Below are 9546 nucleotides of genomic sequence, written 5' to 3' on the forward strand. Positions count from 1 at the left end.
ATTACTATTGATTTTTATATATTTATTCAAGATCGAAACACTTTTACATCTCCTTAACTGGGTAAGATAAAAGATAAAATATATTTCTAGCACAAAGATAAAGATCAAACATGCTTATTTGTCGAAATGCAATATCAATGGGGAATTTAGAGAATATGATTTTAATGACCAATTTTCAAATCAAAAGATCTTTTTTATTTTATGGTTTATGTTCATAATCTTCCTATAAATCAAATTGATTTAATCAGCAGAATTTAATCAGGAGAAATATGTAAAGATTTGATCCACTGGTCTGAAATATCTTTGAAAATGACATAATTCTTTGTAATAACACATTGCTCTTTGAGCAAGATCTTGTAAATGGCCCCATTGGAGATGTTCTGAGAAATTGTATCTGTTTATAATCTGGTATTGGAATATGAACAGAAGTTTGCATATTAGAAAAGGAAATTATTTGGAAAACTCACCCTGCATAGTTTTGATTATAAAAGTTGTGTGAATCAAATAATGAAAACACACTTTGGGCCATCTAAGCAGTCACCATCTGCTTAAATAGAAAAGATCCAAAGAAGATGTATGTGCCTCTTTTGTCTCTGACATAAACAGCTGCCTTCCCTGAGAGCCCTCCAGGGGGCATAGAAAGTGCCTGCCCTGTGGGCTTGTCACCAAGCAAGTACAGGTGGCCTGAGAGGGTCTGTTTCCAGGCAAACCCAGAGCTAACACTTACTCGAAGGGAGAAACAGAATGAAGGTACTTCTAAGAATTAAGAGCAGAGGACAAGAGAGGAGACAAAGCAGGGCAACGATGGATGCCAACGTTGTATATAAAGTCAGTGGTGAGTTCAAGAGGGGCAGGAAAACCTTTCATGTGCGGAGGTTCCACTCTGCCTCCGTGGGGCAGAGCCATGCTGGTCAACTAAACCAGATGGATACCACCTAAAATAACAGCTGTCAGTAAATCCCCTCTCAGGGTATGGCTTTAAGGGTTCATCTTGGGTCCTCAACTCAAAGTACCTCTGCTGGAACCTATGCCCCCTCTTGGGTGAGAACTATGGTCACCTAATGATTGAATCCCAGACCCTCATTAACCTCCACTGGCCGTGTGTGGCCCGCTTCCCTGTCAGACACCTTAGCTACAAAAGACAAGTTGAGAGTAGATGAGCTTCCATGGCTCATTTCCACTCCGGCATCCCATAAGGCTCCAAAATCCACCATTCACTCAGTGGACAGTTCCCTCCTGAGTGCAAACCACCACCAAGGCAGGCTGCCAGGCTGCGGTGGAAGACTAAACCGAAATGGAGTGGGGGTGCCTGCAAGTGGGCACAGCCTTCCTTTCTAGGGAGACGGAAATGTTCTAAACTCAGGGGATGGGGCGATCCCACAGCTCTGGGGATACACTCACCACTAACTGGACCCTTGGAATGAGTACGTTTTATGGCATGTTAGTTGTGCCTGTGCACGTTAGTCCACCTGTCAGACGGACATTTCAAAGACAAAGGAAAAGAAGCAACAGAGAGGCTCAGTCTCGCTCTGCGACATCTGCGGAAGGGCACACAGGCAAGGCCGCATGAGGGGTCACGGTCACAGCAGAAGACCCGACCGGCCTGAAGAGCACAGCAGCCCCCGGGCTAGCGGCGACGCCGGTGTCCCTCAAACCTTCGTTTTTCTTGGGCCACACTCTCTGCCGGAATGTCAGGGCGTGCGTGGACGCTGCTGGCCACGTAAAGCCTGACTGCTGCCTCTGGGGCGAGCCTCCAGCCAGGCTGGCAACCGTCCAGCAAATTGTCCACGTTGAGAGGCAATTCGTCTCCTCTGCTTCCCTCACGCATCCCCTAGGAAAACGAATCTGGGAAGGTAAGCCTCGGAGGGCACACGTACATAAGAATCCTAAAATGGCTACTCATTACACTGTTTGCAATTATTTCAAATTTGGATTTTCATAATAACTCTTCATGGCTGTGTTGACCAGAGGGAAATTTTATTCCCAAATGTGCCCGTGTCAAATTTGCCATTATCTTCCAGGGGAGAAAAAAAAAAAAATCAAATGGAAAGGCTTTTAAAAAGAGATAAAGTTTACTCATTGGAAATTAGAAATGAATATTTATTGTCAGATCTCTGTCTAGATTAAAACCTTTTATTTAACACCAGTTGAAAGTGTAAATTATTCACATGTTTATATTTCAATGACTTCTGTTCTCTAATGATTCCATTTCCTGGAGTGTATTACTGGTAAGATAATGAAATGCCTCATCAGCCTGGAGTATTAAAGCAAACAACTAACTTCAACTTTTTCAACACCGAATAAAAAATAGAGTGGTCCCCAACAACGTAGGCTGTCCGTGTAAGGCAATAGACAGCGAACTTCCCAAAACACAGCAATAAAGAGAGGGCTGCCAACAGCCGTGGAGATGCGCGCCAGTCTCCCGTAGACATGCGATGGGACATGGTAACCAATACCCTGCTCTCACACAAATCATGATTTTTGGCAAGAGTCATCCTTGCCAGAAGGGAGGAGAATTTTTTAAAAAAGAGGGAAAGCACAGTATTCTCCACTTCTCCAGCCAGCAAAGATGAGCTCCTGCTGTTTGAATGACGTTATATAATTGTTTCACTCTGTCCTTCTCTCTCAGCTTACTACTTAATGTCAGGAAATTTTGTTCATTAAGAACAACAATCCCTCATCTGTTTACAGCGCTTTAAGTTTACAAAACACTTGCAACATATGTTATCTCGTTCAAGGGATGTGCTCTTCCTGGAATATTAGGGGAATCTCTATATGCCCAGAGATAAATGAATCTACATATTGCAGTTCAAGAATTTTAAAAAACAAATCCATTTTCCAGAACTTTCCACGAGAATATTTTACAAATCCTTCGGTAGCACTGTGCTGTCCATACACTTCAGTGCTAATAACCCCTGGCATTGTATACATTCATCGATTTAATAAATCTCTATTTCCATGGAAATGACAGTGAATTTCTTTTGTGATGCCAAGCATCACTGCTGGCCTTGAATAAGCCAGAGAAATGCTCTTTTTCTTTTTTTTTCTTCTTAGAATTAACAGCCATTGTGGTTAAAGAGGTACAACTTAACATCTATTCAAAATACATACAATCTAACCCGGGGAAGCAAACATTCATAACATGAAAACTAACAACACATGGTAATAAATAAGAATGCCTGAGAGGCAAAGGGGGCACCGGAAGCATCGCTCCAGGGGAGATGTGCCGGCGAAGCCCCTGCTGGCTGCCTGGAAGGTTGGGTGTTGCTCAGAAAAAGTGAGCAGAGGAGATCGTTCAGGACTGGGAGCTGGAGTCAGAGGGCACCCGGCACCAGAGGTCGGAGGGCATGGCCTCATCCAGGTGGACCATATATTTTGGGCAAAAAGGAATAATAAAGAGTTAAGATGTCTGGTACATTGTGCTACTGTGAAGAGCCATGCATTAGAGACCAAGGGTTTTTAGTTATATTTTAAGTTAATCAGGAGTTCTAAAAGAGAGAGAGAGAGAGAAATTTAAGCAATTTATTAAGAAATTTATTTCTTAAATTTAAGAAATTTAGCACAATATATTGTGCTAATATTTTAGCACAATTAATCAAAGGTGAAGCAGATGAATGAAAGAGAAGGAAGTTTGGGGTGGATTGGGGGAACCAGCTGTGACAGCCTTGTCATAATTTCAGCCTGGGTTGCCAGTGATGGGAGGGGAGGGGACTGGTGCTGGAGTTCCGCACTGGACAAGTAGGCCGAGGGGAGGAGCCCCTGGACTCCAAAGACCCCAACGTAGGTGCCTGGATATAAAGGGCGTCGCTGCCAGAGCTGGAACCGGCCTACCTGGAGGGACATGAGGGCTAATGTGTGGGAGGTGCCGATCCAGGTGACAGTCTGACCTGCAGGTAGACAAATGCAGCCCCACGCACACACAGTGGAGTTGGAGGGCTGTTGGGCCGGCAGCACTGTCCCCGACGTCCTCTGCATTCAGGTGACAACTGGAACCGTGAGCGAGGACAGCTCCTCCTGGAGGATGCCGGGCTCCAGGTGCTAGCCAGGGACCCATGTTCAGGGGGAGCCCCTGGGAGGGCAAAGCAGAGGCCCCGAGGAGGGCAGAGAGGGGGCCACCCCGTGCACCCAGAGCCACACAGGCCTGGAGCCACCAGAGCCACCAGAGCCAGGACAGAGGAGGGTTTCCAGGAGCCAGTGGTTTTGAGAACTGCCTCTTCCTGCTGTTGCATTTGTCCCTCATATTCCACGCGGGGGTGCAGGTGCTGGTTTCCATCTTCATCCCCAAATCGACCTTTTGACCTTTTAAATCAAATATGACATAATGTGTGGAATAAAATTTACCAGATTAAGATATTCTACTGTCATTTCCTAGGTCGTTAACATGCAGCTTTTCATCTAATAGGATATGCAAGGCGTTCCGTGTCTTTCCTTTGACCTCCTATGAAATAAATTTAGCCAAACTAGCTGGATCCCGGAACATCTCTTTAATATGCAACAGAGCCTTTCAACTGGAGAAGCAAAATCACCTCCCTAAATAGAGCCTTCTGTGAAAAGTGATGCGGGAGGGGCCGATCCAAAATGGTTTGGGGGGATCCCGCCCTACAGGCTGTGTCCCCCGACTGTGCCATCTGGTGCTGACGGCCCTGCCCCTGTGGGGAGCCCAGGGTCGGGCACCGCTGGGGGTCTGCATCCTGGGGTCCCCTGGCTGCACCTGGGTGTTTCCCTCCATCCCCCATCCCCGATGCAGTCCACATCGCTGCTGCCCGTGCCCACGGACCCATGTGGGATGTGAGCACAGCGTGTCACCACACAGGGGACGCACGTCTGTTCCTCCACCCAAGCCCCTCGGCTCCTAGGCGGGCCACCCACCGCCATCACCATCGGAATCCTCAAGCCAACACAAGCAGGTATGAGTCTTGATTATTGATTATTTGTCCCCAGCGTTCCTGTAAAGCTCTGGTCTCTGTCATCGCCTCTGGGCTTCTCTAAGGACCGCATGCTCCTCACTGGCAGCTGCGACTCCGGGAAGTCAGCTGATGGCTTCCGTAGCCGTCGCTGGGGGCTCCACCGCTGGATACCCTGAGCCTCTTCCGAGTTTATTGTCCGTGTACAGACATGACACTCTATCATATTTTGCTGTTTTTGTGGTTACTTCATGTATTTGCCACGTTTCCCCAAGTGGCCTCTAATGTCTTTGCTGTAAAGGTGGTGCCTTGGGCTCAGCATCCTAGAACCCCGGCGCTCAGAGCAGGGAGGACAGGTCCTGCCCGGGTCGTGCATTACCAGTTTTAGGAAGGAGGCAGAGCTGGACCAAGAGGTAGGGCTAGTGGGTGCCAACAAGGTTGGCAACCAGCTGAACCCCTCTTCTGGGGTCTTCCCCCCACCCCACCCCCTATTCCATCTCTGGTTTGGGGCGTCCAGGATGTGTTATTTGAAAGTTGCTGTGAGGCTATTTGGAAATCTTCATGAGGGAGTCACAAAGGCAAAACCTCTTGGCGATGTGTAATTCACAGTGAAGGAATCGTTATTTTTGGACAAGAACAATCGCTAAAGATATAACTGGGCCCACAGGGAATGGTCTTCCATTTCCTGACACTGACCCTTTAAATTAGCACTGGGGTCGCCCGCAGCAGTTGGCTTGGGAAAAGAAGCCTGAATCCTTTTCCATGGACCTCTTCCCTGTTCATCACAGTCACGACCCGTCCTTCCTACAGCCTCAGGTCTGCTTTGCTGCCTCTCCCTGGACAGAAACCCCCCCAGGGTCCTCCTCCCGGCCAGGGTGATCGTGTGCCCTGATTTGTGGAGGACACTCCTGTTTATGCCTGTTACTCCAACATGATGAGGAGTAGGGCCTTCTTCCATTCTCAGAAATGTCTGGTTTCGGTAATAAACTAAAAGGCTACTATTTAATGCTCAAGTAATCCTGAGTTAAACATGCATCAGACTAGTTAACCAAGAAACTCATACTAGGCAGTTTTTTTTTTGTTTTTTTTTTTTAATCTGTGTGTCCGATCCACAGCCTACCCTCTGCCCGCTTCTCAAGGGAAGCCTGGCGGTTCTAGTGGGGACCTGCATCAGCCGTGGCCAGTCTCATGGTTGGTCCCATGGTTGGTCCCAGAGCCGGGCCTGCTCACACACGCCAGTAAATGCCCATTTTGCAAATGAAGCTAGCTCAAGCTGACCTCCCATCGAAAGAGAATGCTCATAACAGAAAACACTTGCGCTATCCTTCCCCTGCCACTCTCCACCACGTTCCTCACCACACGCACACAATCGTGTGCCACACCTTTGGTTAGGTTGCTACTCATACACTGGACTTGAGTTTCTGTTCATTACTTCACCAGTCCTCCACTTCAAGATTCTTCCCGTACTTCCTCATGGCCTACCTTCGATGAAAACATAATCTGCTTAACATGGGGTCCAGGGAGGGTTATTTCATTTTGTTTTAATGAGCAGATGCACGTGTAGGGGAGGCTGACAGATTGGAAGAAAGACAGTGGCTGAGTGAGGATGGGAAGGATCTAGCAGAGGTGGGGGAGACAAAGGAACACAAAAGAGGAGGTCTTTAGGTGCCAGGATTGAGGATGTGGGAAAGCTGGGACCCAGAGCCTGGGTGCAGGGGATGCTCGCTCCCGTGTTCAGCAGGGAAGAGCCCATCAGAGTCCTTCTTTGGGATTTTCGGACCAGGAGGTGGTGGCGGGGAGCCCCCTGCAGAGGAGCTTACAAGGGTCGAGCTCACACACACTGTGGCTGGTGGTCACGGCTGCTTCTTAAACGTGGGTACGATTAATCATCACACTCACTTTCGTGGCGCTAACCTGGGGAAGGGCATATGCTTTCTTCCACCATCTGCCAAGATGAGCATGTCTGAGTCCTCCTCGGACGTGATGTAAAGGACATGGGGGCTAGTTAGAGGTGTTCAGACCACCAGGTACTGTTTTTTCTTAATATTTGATTGAATCTTTAAACTTCTGTGTAGTTCCTAGCACTAACCAAAAAATATACGTATTTATTGATGCCCTTTTATGGAGCAGTAATGGACAAGGTCTTAGGGACCTTCACTTGTTCTCCACTCTTTAGCTGCTCTGTATATATTTAGAGTAATTTTGCCGCTGACCAAGCCTGTCCCGATGGCTCCATTGTTACTTACATCACCCTTTGTAATAAGAAAAACATCCCAGGCTTCTGGCACTGCCTCCGGTCTTGCTCCTGATCCTGAGCTTACCGGCTCTACACTTGCCTGCCACGGGGTAAGAATCAAGACAGAATAAAAATAAGCAGTCTTTGGTTTCTCCACACTTTGAAAACTTACTTTCCCTCCACCCATTTCATTCCAAAGTGATATATATTCATAAGTATGTGTAAATAAATAAATAAAGTGCCGTGATTAGGAGAGGGTTGTATCAGATAAACACGGGGGAAATTTTGTTACCAAAGGGACTATCAGTCATAGGGGTCGGGCAATCAGATCAGGGCTCTGGGGAGGGCATGAGGGATTTTAACTTGGCTCCAAGCACATGTGGATGCAAAACAGTCTTTCGCTTCCAAGGATCTGTCACTGGCATTACAGTAAAATGAAACAAAAGTCATTATTCTTTTCTTTTTGTCTGCACTTTGGAAAAGTATTTATACAGCATTTTTCTAGATCCAAGGGCAGTTTGGATACTTAATGCTACTCTGTATCGCTGTATAAACAGTATTTCAATTAGCAAACATGCATAAAGAGGTATATATTGGATTAAAGGTTCGTATAAAACTGGTTTCTAATGAACAAGCTTCTTTTAAAAAAACAAACAAACAAGCAAAAAAACACATAGCACTTAGGTTTTCAGTGTGTTTTTTAATGTTTCTGAGCAAATAGTCACTCTTTTGATCCTGACCAACTGAGCTGCAAAATATCCGGAGCCTCCTTAATTAAGAATTCATTTTGCGGGATCCCTGGGTGGCGCAGCGGTTTGGCGCCTGCCTTTGGCCCAGGGCGCGATCCTGGAGACCCAGGATCGAATCCCACATCGGGCTCCCGGTGCATGGAGCCTGCTTCTCCCTCTGCCTATGTCTCTGCCTCTCTCTCTTTCTCTCTCTGTGACTATCATAAATAAATAAAAAATTTAAAAAAAAAAAAAAAAAGAATTCATTTTGCTTTTTCACCATTGTATTGTTGTGTTCATGGGTGAGTTATTAGGTGGCTTTGCAGGAGGTTTAGTCAACTGATAGGACAGGTAAAGGCAGCCCCCAAACTGATAGACTTTTACACATGTATGGTTTCTTATTAAATAGAGACAGTGATTTTGTAAGGAAAAAAATAAACTCTGGCTCTGCAAAGACAGAACTCATTTGACTGGACATTCACCTTGTCAAACAAACCATCTTTACTCTTCTCCTCCTGGAAATAAACACATTTACTGTGCACAATAACTAAACTAGCATTTACCTCGTGCATGTACTCACTTTTTAATTTAGAAGAATCTTGAAAAACATGAAGCAGCAGGATTTTGGCATGCTCTTCAGAATGCACATAAATAAATCTTTTTCAGCAATTCTCCAAGGGTTTTAGGCAAAACTTTGTGAATGCCAGAGCAGAAAGCTAAAAACAATTTCGGGTTTGTTTGTTGAGCCAAAAAAGTGGACATATCATGTCCAAAGTACAATTTAAAGCATTATTTTTTGTATTCAAGAATTTAGTAGGGTGTATTTTCCAACTCAAGAATTTGTCTGCAGAGTTTCCCAGGCATGTACTCCTTCTCCAAGTTTTTAACTCTTAATAGAGCCAAACAGAACAGGCTTTAATGAATATCATTATTTCTGTGGGAGCCTCTTTGATGGAAGAAGTGGATCATGTGTCTGAGGACAACTGCACTCAGGTTTTTCTCTGATTTAACTCAAAACCATGAAAACAACTGCCATGGGCACAATTTCTCTTTTCCCCAAATCCTCATGACCTGTCTTCTTTCTGTTAACAGAAATGAGCTTCATCATGTAGGACAGAACACCATGCATAATACTTGTTTGGTAAATATTCTTATTGAGAAAAAAAAGTAAAAACCAGAGTAAAAAATTATGCATGCTTTTTTTAAAACATCACTTTTTTGGGTGGGGGTATGATTCCCATTCAAAAAGCTATAGAGGCACCTGCATGGCTCAGTTGGTTGAGTATCTGACTCTGGATTTCAGCTCAGGTCATGATCTTGGGGTCCTGGGATGGAGCCCTGCATTGAGCTGCCTGCTTCGTGGGGCGTCTGCTTGGATTCTCTCTCCGCCTGCCCTCCCCCTGCTCACTCTCTCTCTCTCTCTCAAATAAATAAATCCTTTAAAAGAAAAGGCTGTATAGTTATTTAATGCACACAACTTGATGTGCTTGAGGATAGCGATGCTATGACATAGACGTATAAATGTACTAACAGGGTAGATCTTATATTATACACGCTTGCCTTTTATAATTGATCTCTTTTCCCTGCTTAAAAGAAAAACATAAACATATGGCAAAACGAATTTTTTAAATGTGGAAAGAAAAAAGAGGAAATAGAATTCTCAGGTATCCCTTGAGCT

General features: G+C 45.4%; 1 long non-coding RNA gene across 1 annotated transcript; it reads right to left on the bottom strand.

Moving 5' to 3' along the window:
* Positions 1-3415: 3415 nt before the first annotated feature.
* On the bottom strand, positions 3416-9203 carry LOC111093035. Its single transcript, XR_005380326.1, has 3 exons — positions 8449-9203; positions 7151-7240; positions 3416-4299 (listed from the first exon to the last, which is right to left on the bottom strand). It is a non-coding gene; the product is annotated as an uncharacterized LOC111093035 (long non-coding RNA).
* Between the last annotated feature and the right edge of the window lie 343 nt (positions 9204-9546).

This window comes from Canis lupus, chromosome 28 (genome assembly GCF_011100685.1).
Source record: "Canis lupus familiaris isolate Mischka breed German Shepherd chromosome 28, alternate assembly UU_Cfam_GSD_1.0, whole genome shotgun sequence".
Lineage (NCBI taxonomy): Eukaryota > Metazoa > Chordata > Mammalia > Carnivora > Canidae > Canis > Canis lupus.